Source organism: Mus musculus, chromosome 9 (assembly GCF_000001635.26).
Source record: "Mus musculus strain C57BL/6J chromosome 9, GRCm38.p6 C57BL/6J".
NCBI lineage: Eukaryota > Metazoa > Chordata > Mammalia > Rodentia > Muridae > Mus > Mus musculus.
Window position 1 is genome coordinate 91900297 of NC_000075.6, and position 27443 is coordinate 91927739.

Sequence of the window (27443 nt, forward strand, 5' to 3'; positions counted from 1 at the left end):
CAAGAACATAAGCAACAGAAGCCAATGGGTTTCAGCATTATCAGAATCCAGTTCCCTCACCACAGCAGGCACTGGATATCCCCAACACACCTGAAAAGCCTGATGCTTCTCCTCACTTTCACCAAAAAACAGGTCATTGAAACAGAAACTAAACAGAGACACAGTGAAACTAATAGAAGTTAAGAACCAAATGGATTTAACAGATATATAGAGAACATTTCACCCTAAAACAAAGAATATACCTTCTTCTCAGCACTTCATGGTACCTACTCCAAAATTAACCATATAATTGGTCACAAAACAAAATTCAACTGATACAAGGAGATTGAAATAATCCCAGACATCCTATCAGATCATCGTGGAGTATGGCTAGACTTCAATACAGCACAACAGAAAGCTCATATACTCCTGTAAACTGAACAACTCTCTACTCAATGATAACTTGGTCAGGGAAGAAATAAAGAAATCAAAGACATTCTAGAATTCGATGAAAATGAAGACACAGCATACCCAAATTTGTGGGACACAATGAAAGCAGTGTTAAGAGGAAAATGCATAGCATTAAGTGCCCTCATACAATCTGCAGATTCAATACAATCCCCATCAAAATTCTAACACAATTCTTCACTAATATGGAAAGAATAATTCCCAACATTTTGTGGAAAAGCAAAAATCCATAGCAAAAACAATTCTCAACAATAAAAGAACTTCTGGGGGAATCACCATTCCTGAACTCAAGCTATACTACAGAGCAATGGTGATAAAAACTGCATGGTGTTGGTATAGGAAAAAAAACAGGTCCATTAATAGAATAAAGTTGAAGACCCAGAATTAAATCCATACACCTATGGACACCTTATCTTTGACAAAGGAGCCAAAAGCATACAGTGGAAAAAAAAAAAAGAAAGCATCTTCAATAAATGATGCTGGTCTAACTAGTGGTCTGCATGTAGAAGAATGCAAATCAATCCATATGTATCTCCTTTTACAAGCTCAAGTACATGTAGATCAAGGACCTCCACATAAAACCAGATACACTGAATCTAATAGAAGAGATAGTGAGAAATAGCCTTGAAAACATTGGCACATAAGAAACTTTCCCTGAACAGAACACCAATGGCTCAGGCTCTAAGGTCAACAATTGATAAATGGGACCTCATGAAACTGAAAAGGTTCTGTAAGGCAAAGGATACTGTCAATGTGTTTACCTGAACGGGGAACTGGAAATGACAAGGACAGGCAGGGCAGGGTGGGGGTGGGGATGAAAGAAGGATGAAGCCAAGACAAGGCTCTGATCAAGTCTCAAAGTTTAATATTCAGCACTGCATTTATACTGGAAAGCCCAGACCCATTCTTTGTTTCAGCTGGTTTATGCTGCAAAGTAAGCTCAGCAGGCAGTCTATTCTTCTAAGTCCCTGTAGGAATTTGAACATGTAACCAAGGTGGATGACTTGGTTGCACATGCAACAGAGTCCAAAAGTCACTAAAGTACAAAAGCTCAAGGTGTATTCAGCATGCTCAAGGCTGAAAAACCTGCTTAAGGCTGGAAAGGGCACACAATAAGACAAAACAGCAGCCTACAGATTGGAAAAAGATCTTCACTAACTCTACATCCTATAGAAGGACAATACCCAATATACAAAGAACTCTGTAAGTTTAGCTCCAACAAAGCAAATAACCCAATTAAAAAATGAGGTATTGATCTGATGATTTTTTTTAATTTTCTCAGTTTCTGTTGTTATATTTCCCGTTTCATTTCTGATTTTCTTAATTTGGGTACTGTCTCCAGGCCCTCTGGTTAGTGTGGCTAAGGATTTATCTATCTTGTTGATTTTCTCAAACAACCAGTGTAAGGTAAAAATTAGTTTGACCCCCTAGACCAAGTTGGAGCCTAGAAAGAAAAATAGTTGCGCCCTAAAACAGCCCAGCCTGTTCCAGGAGTTTGGCTGACTACAGCCTGACCCGAGAACTGACTGACCACAGAACAGATGATTACCCAAGCCGATTCAGTGACTCTGTTCCAGGAATTAAGTTAGATCAATAACTTGAAAACAATCTTGTGAAACTAGGTGTTTCTCCTTGTGACTTTCCACTCTTCTTGGGACTCTTAACTGGTATTATCCTTGTCAAATTTATTCTGCAGTGTAGTTAACCAATTAATTGTACAGCACACAAAATTTAACGTTCAACCTGTATCTTCTTATGAATTACTCTTATTTTGAAAGTAAATTACTCTATAGCTCAAGCTTTTCCTTCAATATTTTGATTTGTCTCTGACACTTTAGAATGCTTTTTATCAATCCTTTTTTTTGCTGAATTTTATAGTGTTATATTCTATGACCCCTTATTTTTGTCAATTTTGACTAATTCTTCATGAAATTGAAAATATCATCTTCTTGACTGCATGTGAATAAGCCTGGGTTTTACACCTGCCAGATTGTTCTCTGACTATCATGCTAAAGAATGAGAAGCAGCTTTCTTACAGCATTCTGGAGAAAAATCAGATGATGTTTGTAGTTTCCTTAATTATATGGTGCCTTTTTCTTTCAGGATATAAAAGCTATTTTAGACCCTTATCTAGGAATAAAAACCCATGTTAGACCCCATAATATTTAAATCCATGTTGGAAAATCCTTAGCCTACTTTAATTTGGCTCTGACTTTCTATATTGAATTTATATTCTTAAAAATCCCAGCATATAGCCTTATTTACATTCTTTACCTGGAGTTCAGATATATAATATTTAATAGTTGGCATCTATACATCATCCTATGAATCTACTTAAAGTTCACTCTGCTCTATTACCTGAGTGCTATCTATGTATCTTTCCAGTTTCTTGTTCCTCTCAAGTTTGTGGACTGAAGGTGTTTTTCAAGGGTCTGATGAGTTAGTCATTTTACACATATAAAACTCTGGAACAGTCACTATGTGTATGTTTATTGAAAGGCCGGGGGATACACTCTAGGCAAACAAAAGGAAAGAGTAAAGTGGAAAAAAAGGCTATAAAAATAACAGAGTCCCAAGGAATAAAGCCCATGGCTTAGAAAACTGCCCAGAAGCCCATTGTGATACTTAGGAAATTTTATTTTCAACTTAAATTACTATTTTTTACAACTATGTATATAAGTCTGTGTGAATGTGTGGGTTTGAATATATGAATACAAGAAGCAAATAGGCCAGATTTTGGTGTCACAAGAGCTGGAGTTACAGGCAATTTTGAGCTGCCTGACTTGAGAGACTGGAATCCAATGCTTATCCTCTGGAAGAGCAGTACTTGCTCAAAACCACCATGTCTCCAGCACCCAGAGAAATAGTTTTAATGTCATCACTATGACACTGAGACTCTAGTTTCAGTTTACCAGAATCCTGTATCTCTTCATTAAATACAAACTATAAAAATTCCAACAAACAAAGAAAGACACCACTGGAAATAAATAAAGAAAATAACATGCTACACAAGTTTCTAGTGGCAAATTCCTCTCAATGATGCTCCCAGCTTGACAAATTTGGCTCATAGTACAGATGATTTTTTTTTTTTTTGGCAATAATTGCACTTTTCTCTAAAACAGAAATGATGTGTTCACCGCTCTCCAGATGTACAACTCCCTCTGGTTAATTCCTGCAAAAATGGCTTTCATTGTTCAAAAGCAAAACAATTGGAACAAGTTTTGTGCCTTTGTGTTTATTGTTTCTCTTGATGAGAGGCAGTTTATCTATCCAGCACACACGCTTCACTCTCAGTGCACCTTGTGGCAACACAGATTTAAAAAAAAAAAAAATTTAAAAAACATGTAAAAGTGCATTTGCTAAATTTAGTATGAATGGCAGGATAATCCTTGCTAGGAAAGTGGATTATAAAGATAAAAGAAAGAAGCATTAAGTTCTTTCCCCAACCAATTACAAATGTGCCTTTACTCCTGTAATATCGCATAAACGTCAGGGCAACGGCACCAGCTGCTCTTGGCTCTCACGGGGCATGGTGTTTCCTCTCATTCTGGCACCAGCCTTTACCCCAAAGGGAAGAAACTCCTAGACAGAAGTAGAACGCATCACTTTCACTTGTTCTGTTGATAAAAACACTGGGTCTTGATGGCTATCTGTGATTCTCATACAATTAAAGGCAGATATAATCATACATCAAATCCAACATTAAGATGGGTTTTGTTGTTATATTCTTCTGATATTCTAATAAGTATAATATCTATGAATCTTGGCAATAGTGCTCTAAATGGATTGAGAAATCTCAGAGATTAAAATGCCCAAAGTACTCACTGGTGTGGCTCCTATGGTCCCATTGCTGTGATCAGATTCTTTCCTCTTATTGCATTTTGTGCAGCTAAAACCAATATATTTTGCCTTAACAAAGTTGAAACAAAAATAATACCATTCAAGGGAAATAAAAATAGGTAGACATCATATTTGATTTTATCATCTTGTTTTATGTTACCATATGGTGCAATTCAATATTTTCTACATCTTAACAGAAAGACAGATCTATAGTCCCAAGAAAGACTGGGTAGTGCTGTCCCATTCACCTCTGATTGTATTAATCTCTTATATGCAAGAAAGGCACAGACTTCAAATACAAGCTTGATGGCGAGCTATGGGATGCATATCCTGAGAGCTTCAACTTCTCCAAAAATCCCTTCCTTGTCCTTCACACATATTCTAGTACTCTGAAATCCCCGCTCATTCTTCAAGCTTATTCTCCTCTGTTGCATTCCCTCTCCCACCCCATATTTTCACCTTGTTGTGTACTGACAAACAGTCACTGTGTGCCGGTGGTGAAGGATAGGAGGATCACAAGCCATTAGCTCCACATTCCATAAAATAAGATAATGTGTTGACATCTTTTATTATTATTTTACACTCCAGATTGTATTCCCCTCCTGGTCCAACCCTCCGACTGTTCTACATCCCATACCTCCTTCCCACCCCCTGTCTCCATGAGGATGTCCCTCCCCCACCCGACCAGACCTCTAAACTCCCTGGGGCCTCCAGTCTCTTGAGAGTTTGGTGCATCTTCTCTGAATGAACATAGAACCTGCAGACCTCTGCTGTATATGTTTTGGGAGCCTCATATCAGCCAGGGAATGCTGCCTGTTTGGTGGCTCGGTGTCTGAGCGTTCTCAGGAGTGAAGGTTAATTGAGACTGCTGGTCCTCCTACAGGGTCACCCTCCTCCTCAGCTTCTTCTAGGTTTTCCCTAATTCAACCACAGGGGTCAGCAGTTTCTGTCCATTGGTTGGGTGCAAATATCTGCATCTGACTCTTTCAGCTGCTTGTTGGGTCTTTCGGAGGGCAGTCATGCTAGGTCCCTCTCTGTGAGCGCTCCACAGCCTCAGTGATAGTGTCAGGCCTTGGAACCTCCCCTTGAGCTGGATCCCACTTTGGGCCTGTCACTGGACCTTCTTTTCCTCAGGCTCCTCTCCTTTTGATCCCTGCAATTTTTTTTTTCAGACAGGAACAATTATGGGTCAGAGTTTTGACTGTGGGATAGCAAACCCATCCCTCACTTGATGTCCTGTCTTTCTGTGAGAAGTGGACTCTATAAGTTCCCTCTCCCCTCTGTAGGGCATTTCATCTAGGGTCCCTCCCTTTGAGTCCTGAGAGTCTTTCACTACCAAGGTCTCTGGTACATTATAGAGGGTCCCTCCAACCTCCTACCTCCGGAGGTTACCTGGTTCCATCCTTTCTGCTGGCCCTCAGGGCTTCAGTCCTTTCCCCCGACTCAATACTAATCATGTTCCCCTCCCCCCAACACCCCACACCAGTCCTGTCTCCCCTTTCCCTTCCAGGTCCCTCCCTCCATCCCCTCTTGTGGTTGCCTTCTTATCCCTCCCAATTGGGATTGAGGCGTCTTCGCTTAACCCTTCAGCTTGTTGACCTATTTGAGTTCTGTGGACTGTATCTTGTGTACTCTGTACTTTTTGTTTTTTTCTTTAATATTCACTTACTAGTGAGTACATACCATGTATGTCCTTTGGGTCTGAGTTACCTCACTCAGGATGATATTTTCTAGTTCCATCTATTTGCCTTCAAAACTCATAATGTCCTTGTTCTTAATATCTGAGTAGTATTCCATTGTGTAAATGAACCACATATTCTCTACCCATTCTTCTGTCGGGGGACATCTGGGTTGTTTCTAGCCTGTGGCTATCACAAATATGGCTGCTATAAACATAGTGGAACACGTTCCCCTGTGACATGGTGGGCCATCTTTTGCGTATATTCCCAAGAGTGGGATTGCTGGGTCTTCAGGTCTGTCTATTGCCAATTTTCTGAAGAACCTTCAGATTGGTTTCCAGAATAATTGCACCAGCTTGCAATCCCACAGAAGATATTTCAGAAAAGTTTTCAGAAAAATATCTCTTAATCTGAGTTCTGACACTTTTAGCAGTTATATGTAAATATTCAACCTTTGTTTCTTGCTCTATAAATGGGTACAGCTGCTCTGCATTTCATTTTCTTAGTTTTTCCCCTTTGATCACACTTTGGTGGAGTTCTGTCTATCAAAATTCTGCAAATAAAACTCCAGAAGTATACTTTTCCTTTTTTGAGAAACTTTAAGTTTGGTATAGACAGCTGCTGAACAGCATCCTGTCAGAGACTATTAGAAGAGATTTGAACACTTACATCATTCAATTCTCTCAACCACATTATGGCACAGATATGACTCTTGCAGGCTTCAACAATGGAAGGACTCACAGTCATGGCAACCCATCTGTGCTGTTGGTTCCTTCACCATACCCTAACCAGTCCAGTCATTAGTATGCTAATTAACTAATACACTGGTATTTATTTTTAGTCATAAAATTATGTAGAAATGTGCTATATATTATCACTTCAAGATATAGTTCCAGCCAATAGCACAATAAAGTTAAAATATAAGAAGTATAACATCTGCTTTGTGGAAATGATAATAATGGTTCTATGTTATATGGTGACAGAGGTTAAAGAAATGGCCCTCCTTCTGCACAGGCCTCACTACACAGGGATGGGCTCTGCAGACATTGTTTTGTTAATATTGTCATCTTAGCCCAGATCAGCAACACTGACGGGCAAAGGTAGCACCGAAGAATTTAAGATCCATGCTTTCTGCTGGTAAAATTAAGAGATGGAGACACAACGAAGTTGAATAGAGCAAGAGGATTCTGAGAAAATTGTTCACATGATCCAGAGTGAGAAGGCAGTGCATTCTGTCATCCAACTTGTAAGATATTTGGTAAGAACAACAGGCTCCCAAGAGTTAGCCTGAGAAAGCCATGGAGCAAGCATCAACAAAATGAGTTATGAAGAACACATCACAACTGTTCAACTACATTTTCTCATATTCCCCTTCTCCATTGTAAGAACCTGCCAATTTTCAGTCATAAGCAATAGAGTCTCAGTTGTCAAAGAAATTTCTCTCTCTCTCTTTTCCATTTAGATATAATGTTGGTTATCTGTTACTAAGTAAGAAATTGCACCAAAGTGGTTTGTTTTAAAACTATCTGCGTTCTGTGGCATACTTCAGTCTAGAACAACCCTACCATTCAGATGCTGTCTAGCACCAAAACAAATACACAAAATGAAACACTGAGTATCTAATGGTTGCTCTAGGTTGGGCACATGGGTTCAGGCAGCTGGTACATGTACCAAGCCTGTCACAGCTCTCACTGAAAGTGCTAAGACACACAGGGTCTATCTCATACTGGCTCCCTTATGATGTTAGTGGAAAGATTCAGCTCATCATCAGTGGTTTATCTGCCAGCCTCTGTTCTTTGATGATTAGTAGGATATTCAAGAAGTGGGAGTCAACAAACAGGTTTGATGAATCCTTTTGGTGAGAACTGAAATATCTATATTTGTTGACAGGGGTTGGAGTTGATGGAAAGTCAGTGAGGATCAAATGGGAGATACATTTTTTTTTTAAAATAAAAGCTGTATCTGGCTATGATTCTGGGCAGGCAAGAAGGATGTGTGGCCATGCTACATTCTCCTTACCATGATGTTGACCTTGACTGTGTTGCACAGCTGTGGGGGTCATGTGACCGTGGCTGAAACAATGGCTATCTTGAGCCAAAATAAATTGCTTGTCTTTTAAGCTGATTTTCTGTTACTGCCTCAGATGATGGGGAGTTGTAGATACTGGAGTTTATCTTTATTGTTCACTTCTAGAGCTGTCCAAAGCAGTGTCAAACTTGAAAAATATAAAGAAAATTTATAGAAAGGCTTATTCTGCTGGAGTCTCTTGTCCTGAACAGTATTCACACATTCTTTTCCATCTTAGGTCTGTTTCTGGAGAACTCCAGTAAGGATAGACCTGTAAAACTATCATAGTATTTTCTATGTAATTTAGGAAGTAACTGTTTAACAGTGAGAAATATTTTTGAAAAATAAAACAATGAGCAGTTGACTTACAATTGGAGAAAAATTATAACTCATTGTATGCATTAGTTTCCTAGAGAGACTACAATAAATTATCATAAATTGAACATGGAATTATTTCACATAACTTGAAATCTGAATGTCTGAAGTCAATGTCTTACTTGAACACTCTGTCTTTAAGCAATTAACAGAGATCAACGGCATTTGTTGATTATTAGCTACATCACCAATACTACCTTGGTCTCCTGCCATTATCTGGACATGTCCTGCATGTTCCTGTCTTCAAATTTTTCTTTCTTATGTTTGTTTAATTTGTGTGTCTTTTAATTAACCCACGTGTAAATCAGGAAATGCCTTCCCAGGTATGAGGAATGACAGTTTTGACACATCTCGTGAGTGTGTGTGTTTATGCTTATGTGCGCATTATGTGTCATAGCATGAGACTGGAGGTCAGAGGACAAGCTTCTAGAATTGGATCTCTTCTACTACCATGCATGTCCTAGGGATTGAACTCAGGTCACCAGGCTTGGCAGGAAGTTCCTTAGATCCCTCTTAAAAGTGATTTTAAAAGTTCCTTAAAAGCCATCTTGTCAGCCTTTACATCGCCTTTTTATGAAATAAAATTCAAGTAGCTACTGAATATTTCCGAGTAATTATTGCAATGGTGACATTATTTTTACCACAAAACCTATTATGAACAGAAACTAGAGAGCAAATTAATATCTTTTGTTTAAGTGATTGACAAACTCAGATCTTTGAACAGTCACTTAAAAACATACAAAAAAAGGCACAGACAGGCATGGTAGATTTATCCCTTTAATCCCAGTATTCAAGAAGCAGAGGCAAGTAGAACTCTGAGTTCAAAACCAGCCTAGTTGACACAGTGAGTTCCAAGGCTGTGTAGAGAGACCCTATTTCAAAACAAACAAACCAACAAAATTACAAAACATTCTTTTCTTATATAACCATCAGGGCATCATTTTCCCATTTTAATTGTGATAGCCTCTTCTTTTCAGACAATGGATAATCAATCATTGAAGCCTGTGGAGAAGTTTCAGGTCAGGCTACCTTTACCTCTGCTGCTGTCTCAATTTTGCCTTGTTATTCACAGTACTAAAGCTGAAGGGCTGAGTAACTGCAAATGGAAAGGAGAGGGACAAAATATCAGGGATACTTTCCCTCTTTAAGTCACTACAGGTTTCAGTTTCCAACTGTCAAGCTCTTTTAGGTGAACAGTTTACCGACGCATCCTAAGAAACAAGACATGTCTCCTTGTCATGAAGAAGACTGGGAAGGAAAATGTCCCTAGATTGGCAAACATCTTTGTACAAAGAAGGAATGAAAACAAAGACATATTTTCCCCCGCAAATATATGCTGTCATGTAGGATAGCTTTAGACCATATGGTCCTCTGAAGATTTGTTACACACACAAAATACAAACGAGTAGAAAAATTTAATGTCTTCCAATGTAGATTATTTAAATGGATTTTGTTATTAAAAGCCTACACAGTCAAACTCATTAGTTGAAAAGAATTCTCTATAGTAATTCCCAAAGAAATAGAAGCTTAATTTATTTAATATAAACATAATAATTGTAACCAAGTTTGTGAAGATTTGATTTTTTTCTTTGATATTTTCCTAGTTTATTAATGATTTATGAGTGTTAAAAATTTTTTAAGGATTTATTTTTTTTAATGTATGTCAGTACACACTGTAGCTGTCTTCAGAACAGGGCATTGGATCCCATTACAGATGGTTGTGAGTCACCATGTGGATGCTGGGAATTGAACTCAGGACCTCTGGAAGAGCAGTCAGTGCTCTTAACCACTGAGACATACCTTCAGCCCTGTGTGTTAAATTTTTTAAATGGATAATATATATTGTATGAGGCTATTTTTAGGACTTAGTATGTAACCATATAATGCATATATATACTACATGTTTGTCTTCACCACATTTTTATGGACAAACTTTTTTTATTTGATGTAGTCAGCAAGACTTTCAATGTAATAATCATTCACTTTTAAATTATTAATACCACACATATGCATATAAACATGCAAGTGTGTACCTTAAATTTTTTCACAAGGAGTTTCATTTGTTCCTAAGAAAGAAACTCAATCTGCTGTCCTCAATTTCTATAGTAATTGATGTAATATATACATCTTGGGAGCTGTAGAGATGTCCCCTCTGATTAAATGTAATGACTACTTTCTTAAAAGACCCAGGTTCAGTTCTCAGCACCTACATCATGCCTCACAGCCACCTGAAACTCCTATACCTGGAGACCTCATGCCCTCTTCTGGCCAATTATTTATTTATAACATTTTATTAGTAATGTTGCATAATAACTACAGTGTGCATGTGAGGGTTTTGGCAACAGATGGGGGCACAGTAAAGAAACTGCCAACATGACCACTCCATGCTATAGCTAAGGGAAAGGTTTTTATTGTGTATATGAAACAGACAATATCCAGAGTCCAGACCAGGGAGAAAGGAAAGAAGACTGGAAATGGTCAGGGCTATCTTTGAAAGAAGCAAGAATATCAAGAGAGAGAATAGTGACAGGAGTAAACAGTAGAGAGAGTAAGGGAGTGACTAGCGGGGATGGAGTTAAAACTTGCCTTTATACAAAGAATATCGGTACCTGGGAGGATGGAGGCCCAGGACAGCCATCATGGACTTGGGAATGTAAAACAAGTGCTTGAGCATAGGGAGTGGGGAGGCCTAGAAGCAGCATGGGTTTTGGTATGCTACTACAAGTGCATATCCAGGGAGCCATGAGTCACTTTTCCCAAAGGTAAGGCAAATGGCTCCTTTGAGCAGATGAGAACCAGTTTCCTAAGTTCCTGAGGCATGTTTGCTTTTAGTTAACCATCAGAAATTCAACTGGTTCACTTTTTGACATTTGAACTGCCTGAGACCTAACATTTTGTATGTTCAAAATGATGATTTTATCACATGAGAGATATCAAATCCCCAAATGTTCATTAAATAATTTTTCCTAGAAGGTATTCGTAAGTTAGGCAACTAAGAGAAACAAACCAGCTAAGAATATAATTAACAAAGATATAGACAACAATTCACAAATGCACTGTCTTAAATGAGAGTCACAAAACAAATAAGTTCTAAAGTAAATAGTATGGTATAAAAAATTTAGTTCAGAAGCAACGGGAGCTCAATCATGGCATTCCCCTGTTCCATTTCATTAAAAGGCACAGCTTTTCTTGCTGTCAAAGGGAAACTGACCTGGGAAATTCTACAGCAGTAATGAAATTTTTGCTATACTGGAGGAAGTAGTCTAGAGCAAGGTTTCAGTGGTCAGAGTACTTACTCTCTGCAGGTAAGCTCTCCTCTTGCAGGGAAAGAGCACAGATATCTAGTGTTCAGACCTGTCTCCTGGAAGAAGATGAAGGCCTGAAAGAGGGCCTGTCCCAGAAGCTGTGTAGCTTCTGTAGTTGGCACTCTCACCTACACAGTCTAGTCTCTGAGAGATCCCAGACCAGAGATGGCTCTCCCAGGTGCTCAGGCAAAGCCCTCCCAAGCGGGACAGACACCTCTCCCCTAGCAGGGAATGTGCCCGGATGCCTGGAGCCTGAAACGGTGCCTGCCCCAGAAGCCGTGTGGCTTCTGCCTGTAGTCCACACTCTCACCTGCGCAGACTAGTCTCTGAGGGTTATTTGTTTTTGTTTTTGTTGGTTTTTTTTTGAGAATTTCATACAGAATATGTTCTTCATATACTTCCCCACCCACAATTCCTCTCAGATCTCTTTCTTCCTTACCCACCAACTGCATATAAATATATATATATTCTCTTTCTTTAAAAAAAACAAGTAGAGGGAGGGAAAGCATTATCGGGATATATTATAGGAGGAAATAATCTATCCTCAATAGAACCAAAATAAAACAAAATAAAAAGCCACTAAAAATATTGAGTCCAGTTTATATTAGACAATGGATCCTGAGCATAATTCTGCCTTGAGCAATGGCATGCCTTTGATAAACTCAGTGCCACTCGATTAGAGAAAACTTTTCTTTCCCAGTAGTTATAATTTATGAATAACTTATAGGGTAGGTGAGGGATTTTTGTGCCCACTTCTTCCCCTAGTACTGTGAATGTGTCTGGCTTTCATTTGGACAAGGTTAGGTACATAAGGTCACAGTCTCTGTGAATTCAGATGTATACCTACTTTGGTGTGTCTGGAAGATGTCATTTCCTTAAGATCATCTACCACAGCTTGCTCTTTCAACCTCACTTTGTGCATACAACCCTGATTGGTGTGCAACAGACATCTACACACAGCTGAGCACCCACTTGCACAGCGATAACATGAATTTTAGGGAAATAACCAACTGCTCTTTGGTTGGATTTAAGACCCATCTCATAAGATGAAACCTATACCTAATATTGTTAGTTAAGGTAGTTTCCTAAAAATATTTTTATCGATCTTTGAGTATTCTATCCATTTTATTTTGTTCATAATAACCCCCAACATTTCCCTTAGTTTCCTCCCCTATTCCATTTTCATCCAATTCGTATTTGTAATTATTTTAAAAATCCATCAAGTCCACACTTTACTGCCAAAATACTCTTGGGTGCTTAGCCATTCTCCAGCATATGTTCAACCCACCAGAAGCCACACCTTTAAAGAAAACTAATTCTCCTTCTTCTGGAAAGCTACTGAATAGCCTGACTTTGTGTCTACCTTCTCCATCTTCTTCTAAGACTTTGTCTGCCTTGGGTTTCCATAGAACACGTGCACACTGTCAAACCATTGTGAGTTCATATATGCAATTATATTTTTGCACATAGAAAACAATTTTCTTGAAGACATTTATTTCTATGGGTCTTATAATCTTTATACCTTGCCTTCCTCAATTATCCATAAGCTTTGGGAAAGGGAGATGTGGATGGAGAATTCCACAGACTCTTATCTCTATACATAGACCAGATGTAGTTCTCTATGTTAATCACCAGATATAGGTTACTCCTCCTTAGTCTCTACTGCAAAACGAAGCTCTTCTGACAAGGTTTGAGAGATGCAATAGTTCATCGGTATAAAAAAAGCATTACTGTATAGTTTCTATATTAGTGTCCATGATTGTTTGAACCACTCTTTTGGCCTCAGTAACAGTGATAAGTATGTATCTTGTGGTGTGAACGTTAAATAGCAAGTATTTGGTTACATTTATGACATTCAAAGTGTTATTGCTTACTTCTACTGCATTCTTGAGGTTCTCTGCTCTGCATTCACCCTGTACCCTACTTCCAGATAGGACCCCCTGACTTGTGCCACAAGTTCTACCCTAATCCATGGTCTCTCTGAGAAATGAATGTTCCATGCCTGTCTCACATCAATTTCAAACTCATGCTGCCAACCCCAAACACCTCTGTTGTCTCTCTAAAGGCCACACGTTTTTTTAACTCCTGCCTGGACCTTTTTTCTAGGTAGGAATCCCAGACTCCACCCACTTTGTTGCCTAAGGAGGAATCCTGAGCCCTTCCCAAACTCTTAAAGATAATGAGAAACTTTGAACTCTATAGATCTGTCCCTATGCTTAGAAATATCACATAGAATACATCTGAGCTGAGACTATTTCTGATACACCAACAAAGACTGGCCCCAAGACTAATCAAAAGTACCATTCATCTGGTCTACAACCTGACAATTTGTAACAGCAAATAAACATCAAATCACTCAACAAGAGGAAGAAAGATATCTACACTAAGAAACATTACTGATGACCTAAGTCCAGATGTCTAGGTTTTATCCCTAAAGCATTAGCAACATGAATAAGCAAAAAGACATGTCTTCATCAGGAATAAGCACCCTCACTATAATGTTTCTTAAGAAATACACAAGACAGGGATTTTAGACAGCAATTATAACTATGTGCAAGGGGGCAGGGAAAGGACATGGACGAACAGTTGAATAAAATTTAAGAAATGAATTTGAATAAGAAACTGAAAATAGTTAAATTAATAAAAGAATTCAAAATAGAAAAAAATAACTTAATAAAGACATATAATTGCTGAGAAAACTCTAAACTTAAATAAAACTTGAAATAGAAATACAGAAATTTAAATAGTGTATTCTGAAGATATCTCACAAATAAATCAAATGGAAATATATTATCAATTCTATATTATCAAGATAAGGATCACAAGAAATACATCACTCAGCCAAAACTCAAAAAGTTAAATCTATAAACAATGATAATATCGTGAACATGAAAAAAGTGATATTATACAAAGAGCAAAACATAGACAAAGAAGCCATGGTTAAAGCTCAGAATATATTTCTTCAATAAAATCAGGGGGGAAAGTTTCCCAAATCTGTAGAGACAGATGCCTAGTAAGGTCCAACAGAGCACCAAATAGGACCAGGAAACAAACCTCACATTAAAATAGTCAAAACAAGAAATATACAAAGAAAAGACATTGAAAGCTACAAGAGCAAAAGATCAAGTCACATACAAAAGCCAGGTCCATCAACAGCAGAGTTTTCAGCAGAGACTATGAAAATCAGGAGAGGCTAGAACAGTGTTCTAAAGTTTCTTAGAGACCACAGATGCTAACACAAACTACTATACTGAGGATGGAGAAAAGTTTTATTTAGACTATGGCTTCAGGGGAATCAATGTATAGAAGCCTTTCTTTGTTATTTTGGCCTGTGATAGCAAGGTATGTCATATATAGTATTAATATTCAGCATAGAATGACCTGTTCATGTCATTACAGCCAGGAAGCAAAGAAAGGAGAGGCCTAAGTCCTGGTTTATTACCCAGGACTATTAGGTATGATCTACCCTAACTGCCTTTGCAAGGGTCTCGGTATTAAGGTTTCTACCAGCTCTCATAGGTATCATAGATTAGGCAGCCAAACGTTAGCACAAGCTTCTCTAGTAATATTCAAAATACAAAGTATAAGAGAATAATGATTACAGCGAATTGCTGACAATTTTAACTGGCTCTCTTTCTAATATATAAAACTCACCTCCATCAGTCAACAATTCCAAACATGTATGATGTATCTCAGCACTTACTCCTATGGAAACTACTTGTTTGTTGTTGTTTTAAAGAAAGAATTCCCCACATTGTAGCCCAGGCTGATTTTGAACTCATGGCAATTTTAGCATATGAACAAATAATGGAGTTTCTCAAATTCCTGGATTACACATGTTAAGTCACTAAGTCTGACACTGTTTTTTAATATCAAAGTTATTTTTGATTAACACATACTTACTAAGAAATAAAACCTATCTGTTAATTAATGATCCTGTCAAGGATACATTTTTGAAGCATTAGCTGACCCTAAAAATAATAGGCACTTCATAATGTCCCTGCAGTCACTATGTTGGCCCCAGTTTCTTCATCTGTAAAATCAAAGATTGCAATGATTACAGTTGTCCCTTAACTTGTAGCTCTGAAACTTGACACGGGTTCTATTTGTTAAATGCTATCCTGTCAATCTTATGAAAAGGCAATAAAAAGTTACAGTTGCCATTAAAAAAAAAAGATACTCTGGCATAATTTAGAATCTTCCCGATTTTGCAGTAACATAAACGTGAAAATAGAAGTAATCAGTAAAAATATTTTCCAAAAGCATTTCTTTTTTTTTAATATTTTTATTAGGTATTTCCTCATTTACACTTCCAATGCTATCCCAAAAGTCCCCCTAAACTCACCCAAACTCCCGTACCCACCCACTCCCACTTTTTGGCCCTCGCGTTCCCCTATACTGGGGCATATAAAGTTTGCAAGTCCAATGGGCCTCTCTTTCCAGTGATGGCCAACTAGGCCATCTTTTAATACATATGCAGCTAGAGTCAAGAGCTCTGGGGTACTGGTTAGTTCATAATGTTGTTCCACCTATAGGGTTGCAGATCCCTTTAGCTCCTTGGGTAATTTCTCTAGCTGCTCCATTGGGGGCCCTGTGCTCCATCCAATAGCTGATTGTGAGCATCCACTTCTGTGTTTGCTAGGTCCCGGCATAGTCTCACAAGAGAGAGCTATATCTGGGTCCTTTCAGCAAAATCTTGCTAGTGTATGCAATGTGTCAGTGTTTGGAAGCTGATTATGGGATGGATCCCCGGATATGGTAGTCTCTAGATGGTCCATCCATTCGTCACAGCTCCAAACTTTGTAACTCCTACCATGGGTGTTTTGTTCCCAATTCTAAGAAGGGGCAAAGTGTTCAAACTTTTGTCTTCGTTCTTATTGAGTTTCATGCGTTTAGCAAATTGTATCTTATATCTTGGGTATCCTAAGTTTCTGGGCTAATATCCACTTATCAGTGAGTACATATTGTGTGAGTTCCTTTGTGATTGGGTTACCTCACTCAGGATGATGCCCTCCAGGTCCATCCATTTGCCTAGGAATTTCATAGACTCATTCTTTTAAATAGCTGAGTAGTACTCCATTGTGTAAATGTACCACATTTTCTGTATCCATTCCTCTGTTGAGGGGCATCTGGGTTCTTTCCAGCTTCTGGCTATTATAAACAAGGCTGCTATGAACATAGAGGAGCATGTGTCCTTCTTACCGGTTGGGACATCTTCTGGATATATGCCCAGGAGAGGTATTGTGGGATACTCCGGTATTATTATGTCCAATTTTCTGAGGAACCGCCAGACTGATTTCCAGAGTGGTTGTACAAGCTTGCAATCCCAACAATGGAGGAGTGTTCCTCTTTCTCCACATCCTCTCCAGCATCTGCTGTCACCTGAATTTTTGAACTTAGTCATTCTGACTGATGTGAGGTGGAATCTCAGGGTTGTTTTGATTTGCATTTCCCTGATGATTAAGAATGTTGAACATTTTTTCAGGTGCTTCTCTGCCATTCGGTATTCCTCAGGTGAGAATTCTTTGTTCAACTCTGAGCCCCATTATTAATGGGGTTATTTGATTTCCTGGAGTCCACCTTCCTGAGTTCTTTATATATAGTGGATATTAGTCCCCTATCTGATTCTTTTATCCCCTTGCTAACACTTGTGGACTTAGCTGTTGCTGTCTCATTCCAAAGGCTCAATGATTAAGTTTTACTTCCTGCTAAAACTTTTTGTTAGCTTTATTAGAGTCAATTGAAAGAAGTATCTTCTTAAGCAAACTCTAGACAAGAATATTGGTGGTATAGTGTGATGTATAAAGGTAAGAAAATATATAATTCGTATTTCTTTTCTTTTCAATATTATATGTAAAAGAGGAATCAAGGCTTCTTTTTTTCATTTTTTATTAAGTATTTAGCTGGAATCAAGGCTTCTTACAATAGTCATAGAAAGGGGAAAGCCCCTCCTGCCATTTTTGGGGGGAAAAAAGAAATATAATGCTTCAACAATGCTTTATAATGCTATAGTGAGCAAACTAAAGCCAGCTGCTTCAATTATTGGTACAATGTTTTTATTAAATACCAACACATAAAAACATAATTCATAGACATTTGAAGTAGGAAAAGTTACAAGATACTTTTACTTTATAATAACCTGGAGCCAGAGGTATAGTCTAGGGTTATTCAGTATTAATATAGTATTGTGATAACACAATTTCAGTGTATGTTTAAAATATGAATTAATTGGAAGAAAACTATTTGGCTTTAAAAATTTGCCAAAAAGAGATATATTATTAAATACAAATTATTCATTTCAATGAGATTGCTTGAGTTCAGTTACTTAATTAGTTTTAAATGCTGAAGATTTGCTTCTTTATTAACTTTTAATATCTGTCACATCTCTGGCTAATTTTAAAGTTTTTCTCTTTATTATCATGATGATGATGATGGTGGTGGTGGTGGTGGTCATGTGACAGTAGCTGTGGGTCCTAGTTTCTATTGTCAACTTGATATAATGTAGAGTCACCTGGTGTGGGAGAACCTTGTGTGGGGAATAGCTTAGATGAGATTTCTATAGTCACACCTTGAGAGATTGTTTTGTTTTGTTTTGTTTTTTGATTTATGATTGATTTGGGAGGGTCCAGCCCACTATGTGTGGCACCATCCCTAGGCAGGTGGTCCTGAGTTATACAAGAAAGGTAGCAGAGCATGAGCCAATGAATAAGTCAGCAAGCAATGCTCTTCCATGGTTTCTGCTTGAGTTTCTGTCTGAGCTCCTGCCCTGACTTCCCTTCACTATAAATGGTGACAATCTTCCCCAAGTTGATTTTTGGTCTGTGTTTGATCACAGAGACAGTAAAGAAAGTTAAAACAGTGACCATTCAACATGGTATTGATTTTATTTTTCATTCAATCAAGTGTAGTACTCAACAAGTTTCATGCACTGATGCTCTTGGCATTGAATATTGATGAATAAAGATATGCACTTTCATGTTCATTACAGAGTGATAGTTGGAGAGAAGTATTTACTTAATTGTCACACCTAACATCAACTTAGCTTCAGAGTAATGTGTCCTTCCAATTCCTTTGTCAAAGCCCCAACACTCATTTCTTCAGAATGCTATTATATTTGATATGAAGAACTTTAAGGGAAGTTTGGGTTCCTGTAATCCAAACTAATTGATAACTTTATTTCAAGAAAGAAAAAAACAAACTACACCCACAAGGATGCCAGGTATGTGTGAGCATATCACAAATCTATGTGACAACACAGGGAGACAGAGACTATCTGTTGCACAAGAAGAGGAACATCTGTGGAAATAATCCAGAGCCATAGTGAACCAGACCGAATGGGTGCTAGGTGAAAGAACCCATAGGTTGTTTTGGAGAACTTTGCATTTACTATGAGGACTCACCTCATCCAGGTTTAGCATGAGACTATTCTATTAGCTAGTACATGCCCAGTGGCCTTGGTTCATCTCTTCAGACATCCACATTCTACTATGAGGGTATACCACTGCTTTTTCTCCTTTGTTCTGACCCCAGTTTTGTTCCCAGGAAGTACTGGGTGATATTCAGAGACTTCCTAAGAGGCAGATTTCAGTTGAGAACAGATGTTGTTAAAGTCATCCTATTGAGTTGAGGAACTACATGCTCTATGCTGTCAGGAGCCAGGACTGAGATGTGGTGACTTTGTACTGGTAGGGCCCTCAGAGTGAGATATGAACTGGACTTCTTTTTTCCCACGTTCCATCCTTGATGGTGTCAAACCCTTTCCCATGAATTCCCAGGTGTGTGTGCGTGCGCGCGCACACGTGTGTGTGTGTGTGTGTGTGTGTGTGAGTGTGTGCATGCGTGCGTGTGTGTGTGTGCACATGCATAAGCTCAAAAACACAGAAATCTGAAAATACATTCTTACTACACAATCTAAATGAGATCTAAAGGACGTTGGAGGGGAGTTTGATTTGCCTTGATACTATAAAGAGCTTCTTAGTGACTGTGGACATGAAAGATTTTAATAATTCCTAGAACATATTAATCTTCAGACAAAATAATCTCCATGTATAAGTACCATACATATCTGGCATATAAACTCCAAAGAAATTATGGCCTATGAACCTGGATACCACATTCACCAGCTGTGTAGCACAGAGAAAAAATAGCAGACTGTGAAACTCTATCCTCTTGCGTTTATTTAGATGCCTAGAAATAGTGTCTATGAAATGACTTACTTGGTGTCAGGCAAATGGCCTCTGTTCACTAAATGGTTCTATACTCATTATCATTGTTTCTTGATTAATGCAAATCTAACCACCATCATCTCAGCAGGCCTCGTTTTAGCACTCACATGACAGACATCAAAATCAAAATTGACCTTAGCAATGATTTACATTGGTCTCCTCATTTTTTTCAGAGAAAATTAATGCCCAGAGAAATTAAATGACTTGCCTGAGGTTACGGAGTCAGTTGGTGGCGGTGACAGCCCCAGCCACAGAGCATGTGTTTTTTTGCTCAGGTTCCAAATACTTTTCCTTTTAGAATATTTCATTAATGGCAGTAGCCATAGCCTAATAAACAAGTATCTGTAAATGTGGACTAATTGCATATGGACAGCCAATGAACTGAAAAGGACAGAATGATGGTTAAGGCTAAGTATTATGGTAGGGCTGCAAATTCACACTTAGGCTAACTCTGATGTACACAGTAATTGAAGGTTCTCACTCATCCAACAAATCTAATCTTCCTCACAGGCCACAACCCAGCCAAACAGGGGCAGGGTTCCTGGTGGATATTTTAACTGGCTAATTAGCAGTGTCTCACACTCTGCTACTTTTTTTTTCCTGGAAAGTGTTGTGTTTTACAGAATGTCCCTCACATAAGTGACATTATGCCCTGGCAGAAGCTGGAGGAAACACGGTGGCCATTGTCCTCTGTGCCCTTGGATTGTCCTAGGTCATGGCAATAGAGTAGTGGTTTTATATTCAGGGTTCTTATCGTCTATTTCAACGCTTATGTGCATTTATTCTTTGTTTCCTGAACACTTTAAGACACAGTTATTCTTTATATGTGTTTTAAAATATGCATGCAGTATCAGACTAGGGTGTTTTTGTAGCAGCTTCTGTACCACAAACACTCGTACCAGGAAAACCCTCAGTGGGTCTTTTGGCTTTGAGATCAACTCTTATTTTGGGACCAAGACACAAGAGTAAGAGCTTCATTTCTATCCACCATGTAGAGCAGTGTTCTCTCTCTCTCTCTCTCTCTCTCTCTCTCTCTCTCTCTCTCTCTCTCTCTCTCTCTCTCTCTCTCTCTTCTCTCTCTCTCTCAAAACTGTCACACTGCCATTCTTTCATGAGTCTGGGTGTGTGTGCCGAAGTGAAGCCATATCAACACAAACTTCACACTGTGAATTTGTCTACTCAGAAATCACAGTGAAAGTGGGAAAAATATTTCCTGCCAATTACTTCCACACCATAGTCTGAAGTTTGAAAGGAGTGAGGTGATGTTCAACCCCCAAGTTCCACACATTGCACATTTTTATTTGCTCTCTGTCTTCTTTCCCAGATCTCAGTAGCTAATGAGGAACTCTTCTTCTCTTCTTCTGAAACCTACTCAAGATTCCTCTCCAAGCATGACTCCCCGTGTCTGCTCAGCAATTTCACAAACACGGAATGCCTGGACTCAATTACAATAGGGTAGAAGCCAGGCTTAATTAAGACAAATATTAATTTACTACATTCTCCCAGAAAAATATTTTTCATTATAACATTTATGAAGAGTTACACCAGGTTATGTCAAAAAAATGTCTGAACCTCTTAGAAGATTTACCTTCTCCTAGGGTATATGAATGTATGCTATGCCACACTGGAAGGCAATGGTAGATAGTGACTCCATTCTCTCCTACCATATTTAGTGCCTAAGGTTCTGGAATGTCTCCTGACATTTTTTTTCTGTTCTTGCATATCTCATCCCTACTTCCCCACTAATTAAATAATATCAATTTTATCCTACTTATGCACATAAAGAAGCAGAATCGGAATTTAAATAGAAATAAAACCCATACCAAAGTTTCATGCCATAACAATATTTAGTCATTAACAGCTTAGCTCACACCTGCATTTCCCAAATCTTCTTCATTCACTTCCTAGAATCTTATTTTAAATAATACCCATACAGTAAAGTTTCACAAATAAATGCCATTGGCCATTTAAATTTTTCTTTCCCCCTGATTGCATACATTTCAAAATAAAATTCCTCTTTCAAAATACTTAAATAACTATATTTTCTGAATGACTATCAAATATCACTTTTTACAACTTTCCAAAGTCAGTTGAATAAAGATGTCATATTTTGTGGAATAAATGTGTGTTCCAATGTACTATTCACGGTCTAGTTATTCATGTGTAACCAAGACTTTATTGTAATTCTGTCTCTATTATTTTCTTTCTTTGCTTCAGTACAGAGTATCAAACTGACTGGCTCACGTATGTAGCCAATCACACTGCCATTCACCTACAACCCCACTCCTTAATCCTGGCTCGATCAAGGCATTTGTGTTTGATTCACTACTGCTAATACTCTTCTTTCTTTTAATTCATCCATTTGTTCTTTCTTTTTCTCCACTGCCCTGTTACTGTCCCCTTTTTTGTATTTGAATTCATTCTTTTTTTTTTTTTTTTGTTTTTTTTTTTTTTTTGTTTTTAAAGCCTGGGCACACAAGCACCACTCCTCTGCTTCTTTTGCATGCCTTTTTTTTTTTTCTTTTTAAGAAAGATTTATTAATTTATTTCATTTATATGAGTACACTGGAGTTGTCTTCAGACACCAGAAGAGGGCATCAGATCCCATTACAGATGGTTTTGAGCCACCATGGGGTTCCTGGGAATTGAACTCAGGACCTCTGGAAGTTCTAGAAGTCAGTGCTCTTAACTGCTGAGCCATCTCTTCAGCTCTGGAATAAGAAGAACAACAATATCAACCAACCAGAACCCCCAGAATTCCCAGGGACTAAACCACAACCAAAGAGGGACACATGGAGGGACCCATGGCTCCAGCTGTATATGTAGCAGAAGATGGCTTTATTGGTCCTGAGAAGGTTTAATGTCCCAGTGTAGAAGAATGCCAGGACAGGGAAGTGAGAGTGGGTGGGTTGGTAAGCAGGGGGACGGAGGTTTGGATTGGGAGTTTTGGGAGGGGAAATGAATAAAGGTGCTAACATTTGGAATGTAAATAAAGAAAATATCCAAATAAACGGAGGGACCTTAGGACCTTAGATGAAATGCCCTTCAGTCAGGAGAGAGGACTCATAAAGCCAGCCTCCAACAGGAAGACAAGGGCATCAAATGAGGGGGGGGGCAAGCCATAGTCAAAACTCTGATCCATAATTGTTCCTGTTTGCAACAATTACAGGGATGAAAATGGAGAGGAGCCTGAGGAAAAGAAGGTCCAGCGACAGGTCCAAAGAGGGATTCAGTTCAAGGAGAGTTCCCAAGGCCTGACACTATTACTGAAGCTATGGAGTGCTCACAAAAAAGGGACCTAGCATGACCTCAAGGAGCTGGAGGAACTACCCAGGGAGCTGGGGTGGGGGGGATCTGCAACCCTATAGGTGGAACAACAATATGAACTAACTAGTACCCCCACAGAGCTCATGTCTCTAGTTGCATATGTATCAGAAGATGGCCTGGTCGGCCATCAGTGGAAAGAGAGGCCCATTGATCCTGCAGACCTTATATGCCTCAGTACAGGGGAACACCAGGGCCAAGAGGTGGGAGTGGGTGGGTGAGGGAGTGGGTGTGGGAGGGTAGGGGGGACTTTTGGGATAGCATTGGAAATGTAAATGAAATAAATACCTAATAATAATAATTAAAAAAAAGAAGACCCAACAAGCAGCTGAAAGAGAAAAAGATAGTTGCACCCAACCAATGGACAGAAGCAACTGATCCCTGTTGTTGAATTAGGAAGGCTGATAGAAGCTGAGGAGGAGGGCGACCCTGTAGGAGGACCAGCAGTTTAAATTAATCTGGACTCCCGAGATCTCTCAAACACTGGACCACCAAACAGGCAGCATACACCAGCTGATATGAGGCCCCCAAAACACATAAGTAGAGGACTTCTGGGTCTGTGTTCATTCAGAGATGATGCACCTAACCCTCAAGAGACTGGAGGCCTAAGGGAGTTTAGAGGTCAGGTGGGGTGGGGGTGGGGGGACATCCATGTGGAGACAGGAGGTAGGGTGGGGAGGAGGTGTGGGATGTCTAGCAGTAGGAAGGTGGATGGGGGTAATAAAATATGGAATATAAAATAAATGCATAAATAAATTAATATTAAAAAAGCAAAAAGACATTCACGGAATACACTAAAACTCTAATCCTGTACTACGTCAGTGAGATCACACATACCTAGAAAGTTTCGCATGGCTCATCGTATTTTGAGCCATTTACAGTAAATTCTTTCACTACATGAATAATTGAGACTCTGGCTGATGATATAAGAGTTACCCTTTCTATTCCCCTCTTCTCTACATGTGAGGTTAGTGAGCCTCACTAAACAAATAATTATGCCTCACCCTTCAAACAAGACTTTCCCTTTTTTTCTCTTTTTCCTTCCTCTTCCCTTTCTTCTCTTACCTGCCGACTATCCCTTCTCGCTGATATCTCTCCTGACCTCTGCATTTAAGGGTAGCTGAAAACAACACACCTCTCTCCACTATGGATATTTCTCAGTAACTCCTCTGTTCTTCTTTAATATGGAATGATAATTGTTGCTTCAGCATCTGAACTTAGACTATTTGTTTCAATAGTTAAGTAATTAAAACTACTTGGATGCCTTTATGCCTTCAATTTTTAAAAGAGTTTATGCTTCTTTTTCATGAGATTCTACTGTTAAAGCATGTTTTTGTGCCTTCCTGTCCACTCCAGCACCAGGGTGCCTTGCCCTCGGAGTCTCCGGATACCCGCAAGGACCCACACAGGATCACCCACTTCAAGTCTCTGAAGAAGGAAATTAAAGATCTCAGAAGATGTAAAGATCTTCCATGCTCATGGATTGGCAGGATCAATATAGTAAAAATGGCTATCTTGCCAAAAAGCACTCTACAGATTCAATGCAATCCCCATCATAATTCCAACTCAATTCTTCAACAAATTAGAAAGGGCAATTTGCAAATTCATCTGGAATAACAAAAAACCTAGGATAGCAAAAACTCTTCTCAAGGGTAAACGAACCTCTGGTGGAATCACCATGCCTGATCTAAAGCTGTACTACAGAGCAATTGTGATAAAAACTGCATGGTACTGGTATAGTGACAGACAAGTAGACCAATGGAATAGAATTGAAGACCCAGAAATGAACCCACACACCTATGGTCACTTGATCTTCGACAAGGGAGCCAAAACCATCCAGTGGAAGAAAGACAGCATTTTCAACAAATGGTGCTGGCACAACTGGCGATTATCATGTAGAAGAATGCGAATTGATTAATTCCTATCTCCTTGTATTAAGGTCAAATCTAAGTGGATCAAGGAACTCCACATTAAACCAGAGACACTGAAACTTATAGAGGAGAAAGTGGGGAAAAGCCTTGAAGATATGGGTACAGGGGGAAAATTCCTGAATAGAACAATACTGGCTTGTGATGTAAGATCGAGAATTGAAAAATGGGACCTCATGAAACTGCAAAGCTTCTGCAAGGCAAAAGACACCGTCAATAAGACAAAAAGGCCACCAACAGATTGGGAAAGGATCTTTACCTACCCTAAATCAGATAGGGGACTAATATCCAATATATATGAAGAACTCAAGAAGGTGGACTCCAGAAAATCAAATAACCCCATTAAAAAATGGGGCTCAGAGCTAAACAAAGAATTCTCACCTGAGGGAAACCGAATGGCTGAGAAGCACCTGAAAAAATGCTCAGCATCCTTAATCATCAGAGAAATGCAAATCAAAACAACACTGAGTTTCCACCTCACACCAGTCAGAATGGCTAAGATCAAAAATTCAGGTGACAGCAGATGCTGGCGAGGATGTGGAGAAAGAGGAACACTCCTCCATTGTTGGTGGGATTGCAAGCTTGTACAACCACTCTGGAAATCAGTCTGGCAGTTCCTCAGAAAATTGGACATAGTACTACTGGAGGATCCCTCAATACCTCTCCTGGGCATATATCCAGAAGATGGCCCAACCGGTAAGAAGGACACATGCTCCACTATGTTCATAGCAGCTTTATTTATAATAGCCAGAAGCTGGAAACAACCCAGATGCCCCTCAACAGAGGAATGGATACAAAAAATGTGGTACATTTACACAATGGAGTACTACTCAGCTATTAAAAAGAATGAATTTATGAAATTCCTAGGCAAATGGTTGGACCTGGAGGGCATTATCCTGAGTGAGGTAACACAATCACAAAAGAACTCAAATGATATGTACTCATTGATAAATGGATATTAGCTCAGAAACTTAGTGTACCTGAGATATAAGAGACAATTTGTAAAACACATGAAACTGAAGAAGAAGGAAAACCAAAGTGCGGACACTTTGCCCCTTCTTAGAATTGGAAACAATCACCCATGGAAGGAGTTACAGAGACAAAGTTTAGAGCTGAGACAAAAGGATGGACCATCTAGAGACTGCCATATCCAGGGATCCATCCCATAATTAGCCTCCAAACGATGACACCATTGCATACACTAGCACGATTTTGCTGAAAGGACCCAAATATAGCTGTCTCTTGTGAGACTATGCCGGGGCCTAACAAACACATAAGTGGATGCTCACAGTCAGCTATTGGATGGATCATAGGGCCCCCAATAGAGGAGCTAGAGAAAGTACCCAAGGAGCTAAAGGGATCTTCAGCCCTATAGGTGCAACAACATTATGAACAAACAGTACCCCAGAGCTCTTGACTCTAGCTGCATATGTATCAAAAGATGGCCTAGTCGGCCATCACTGGAAAGAGAGTCCCATTGGACAGGCAAACTTTATATGCCCCAGCACAGGGGAACGCCAGGGCCAAAAAGTGGGAATGGGTGGGTAGGGGAGTGGGGGAGGGTATAGAGGACTTTTGGGATAGCATTGGAAATGTAATTGAGGAAAATACGTAATAAAAAAATAAAAAATAAAAAAGCATGTTTTTGTGATAATGTCTTGCAAAAGTCATAAATGCTCACTAACAGGGTCCAGTAATTAATGAGGATATAGAGGGGAAATATCAAATTTCTTACCTTCTCTCCTGTAATTTTTCTGTCAGAGAGCATGACTGAGAAGATAATGTGTATACTTCCAAATGTTTCAATATACATAGACATGGTGCATACACACACACACACACACACACATATAATGTATATATATATATATATATATATATATATAGTGAGAGAGAGAGAGAAAGAGGTTATACATGAATATTTTCAAGCAAAAACACAAACATAAATACATATTTTAAATGGATTTTTAGAATACATAATATTTTATGGACATTAATAACACTGAGTTATTTTAAATTATGTTGTCAAAATAAATATAATAGATCAAGCAAGTATTATTGCTACAGCACTCAAAGGTACTGATAATGTTATTATTGTTGATTTTTATTAAGATAAGATCTCACTATGTAATGGAGTTGAACTTGATTTTGTGTTCCTGCTGCCTCAGCCTCTTCAGGACTAGCACAATGCCAAGATTTGCATTATATTGTTGGTGATATAATCCTATCTCAAATTATTGGTGATATATTCTT

The 27443-nt window shown here is 38.8% G+C and overlaps 1 long non-coding RNA gene across 6 annotated transcripts in view; it reads right to left on the reverse strand.

Annotated features, from left to right (window-relative positions):
- Window positions 1-18578: 18578 nt before the first annotated feature.
- Gm31409 overlaps window positions 18579-27443 on the reverse strand; it is a 42322-nt gene continuing 33457 nt past the window's right edge. For 3 of the 6 annotated variants that reach the window (XR_871006.3, XR_379703.3, XR_003948209.1), the window contains 2 exons: window positions 26926-26980; window positions 18579-22649 (listed from right to left, as the gene is read on the reverse strand). This is a non-coding gene — a long non-coding RNA (predicted gene, 31409). The remainder of the gene's footprint in view (window positions 22650-26925; window positions 26981-27443) is intronic. The other 3 variants (XR_001779259.2, XR_871007.3, XR_379704.3) reach the window with 2 other exon arrangements.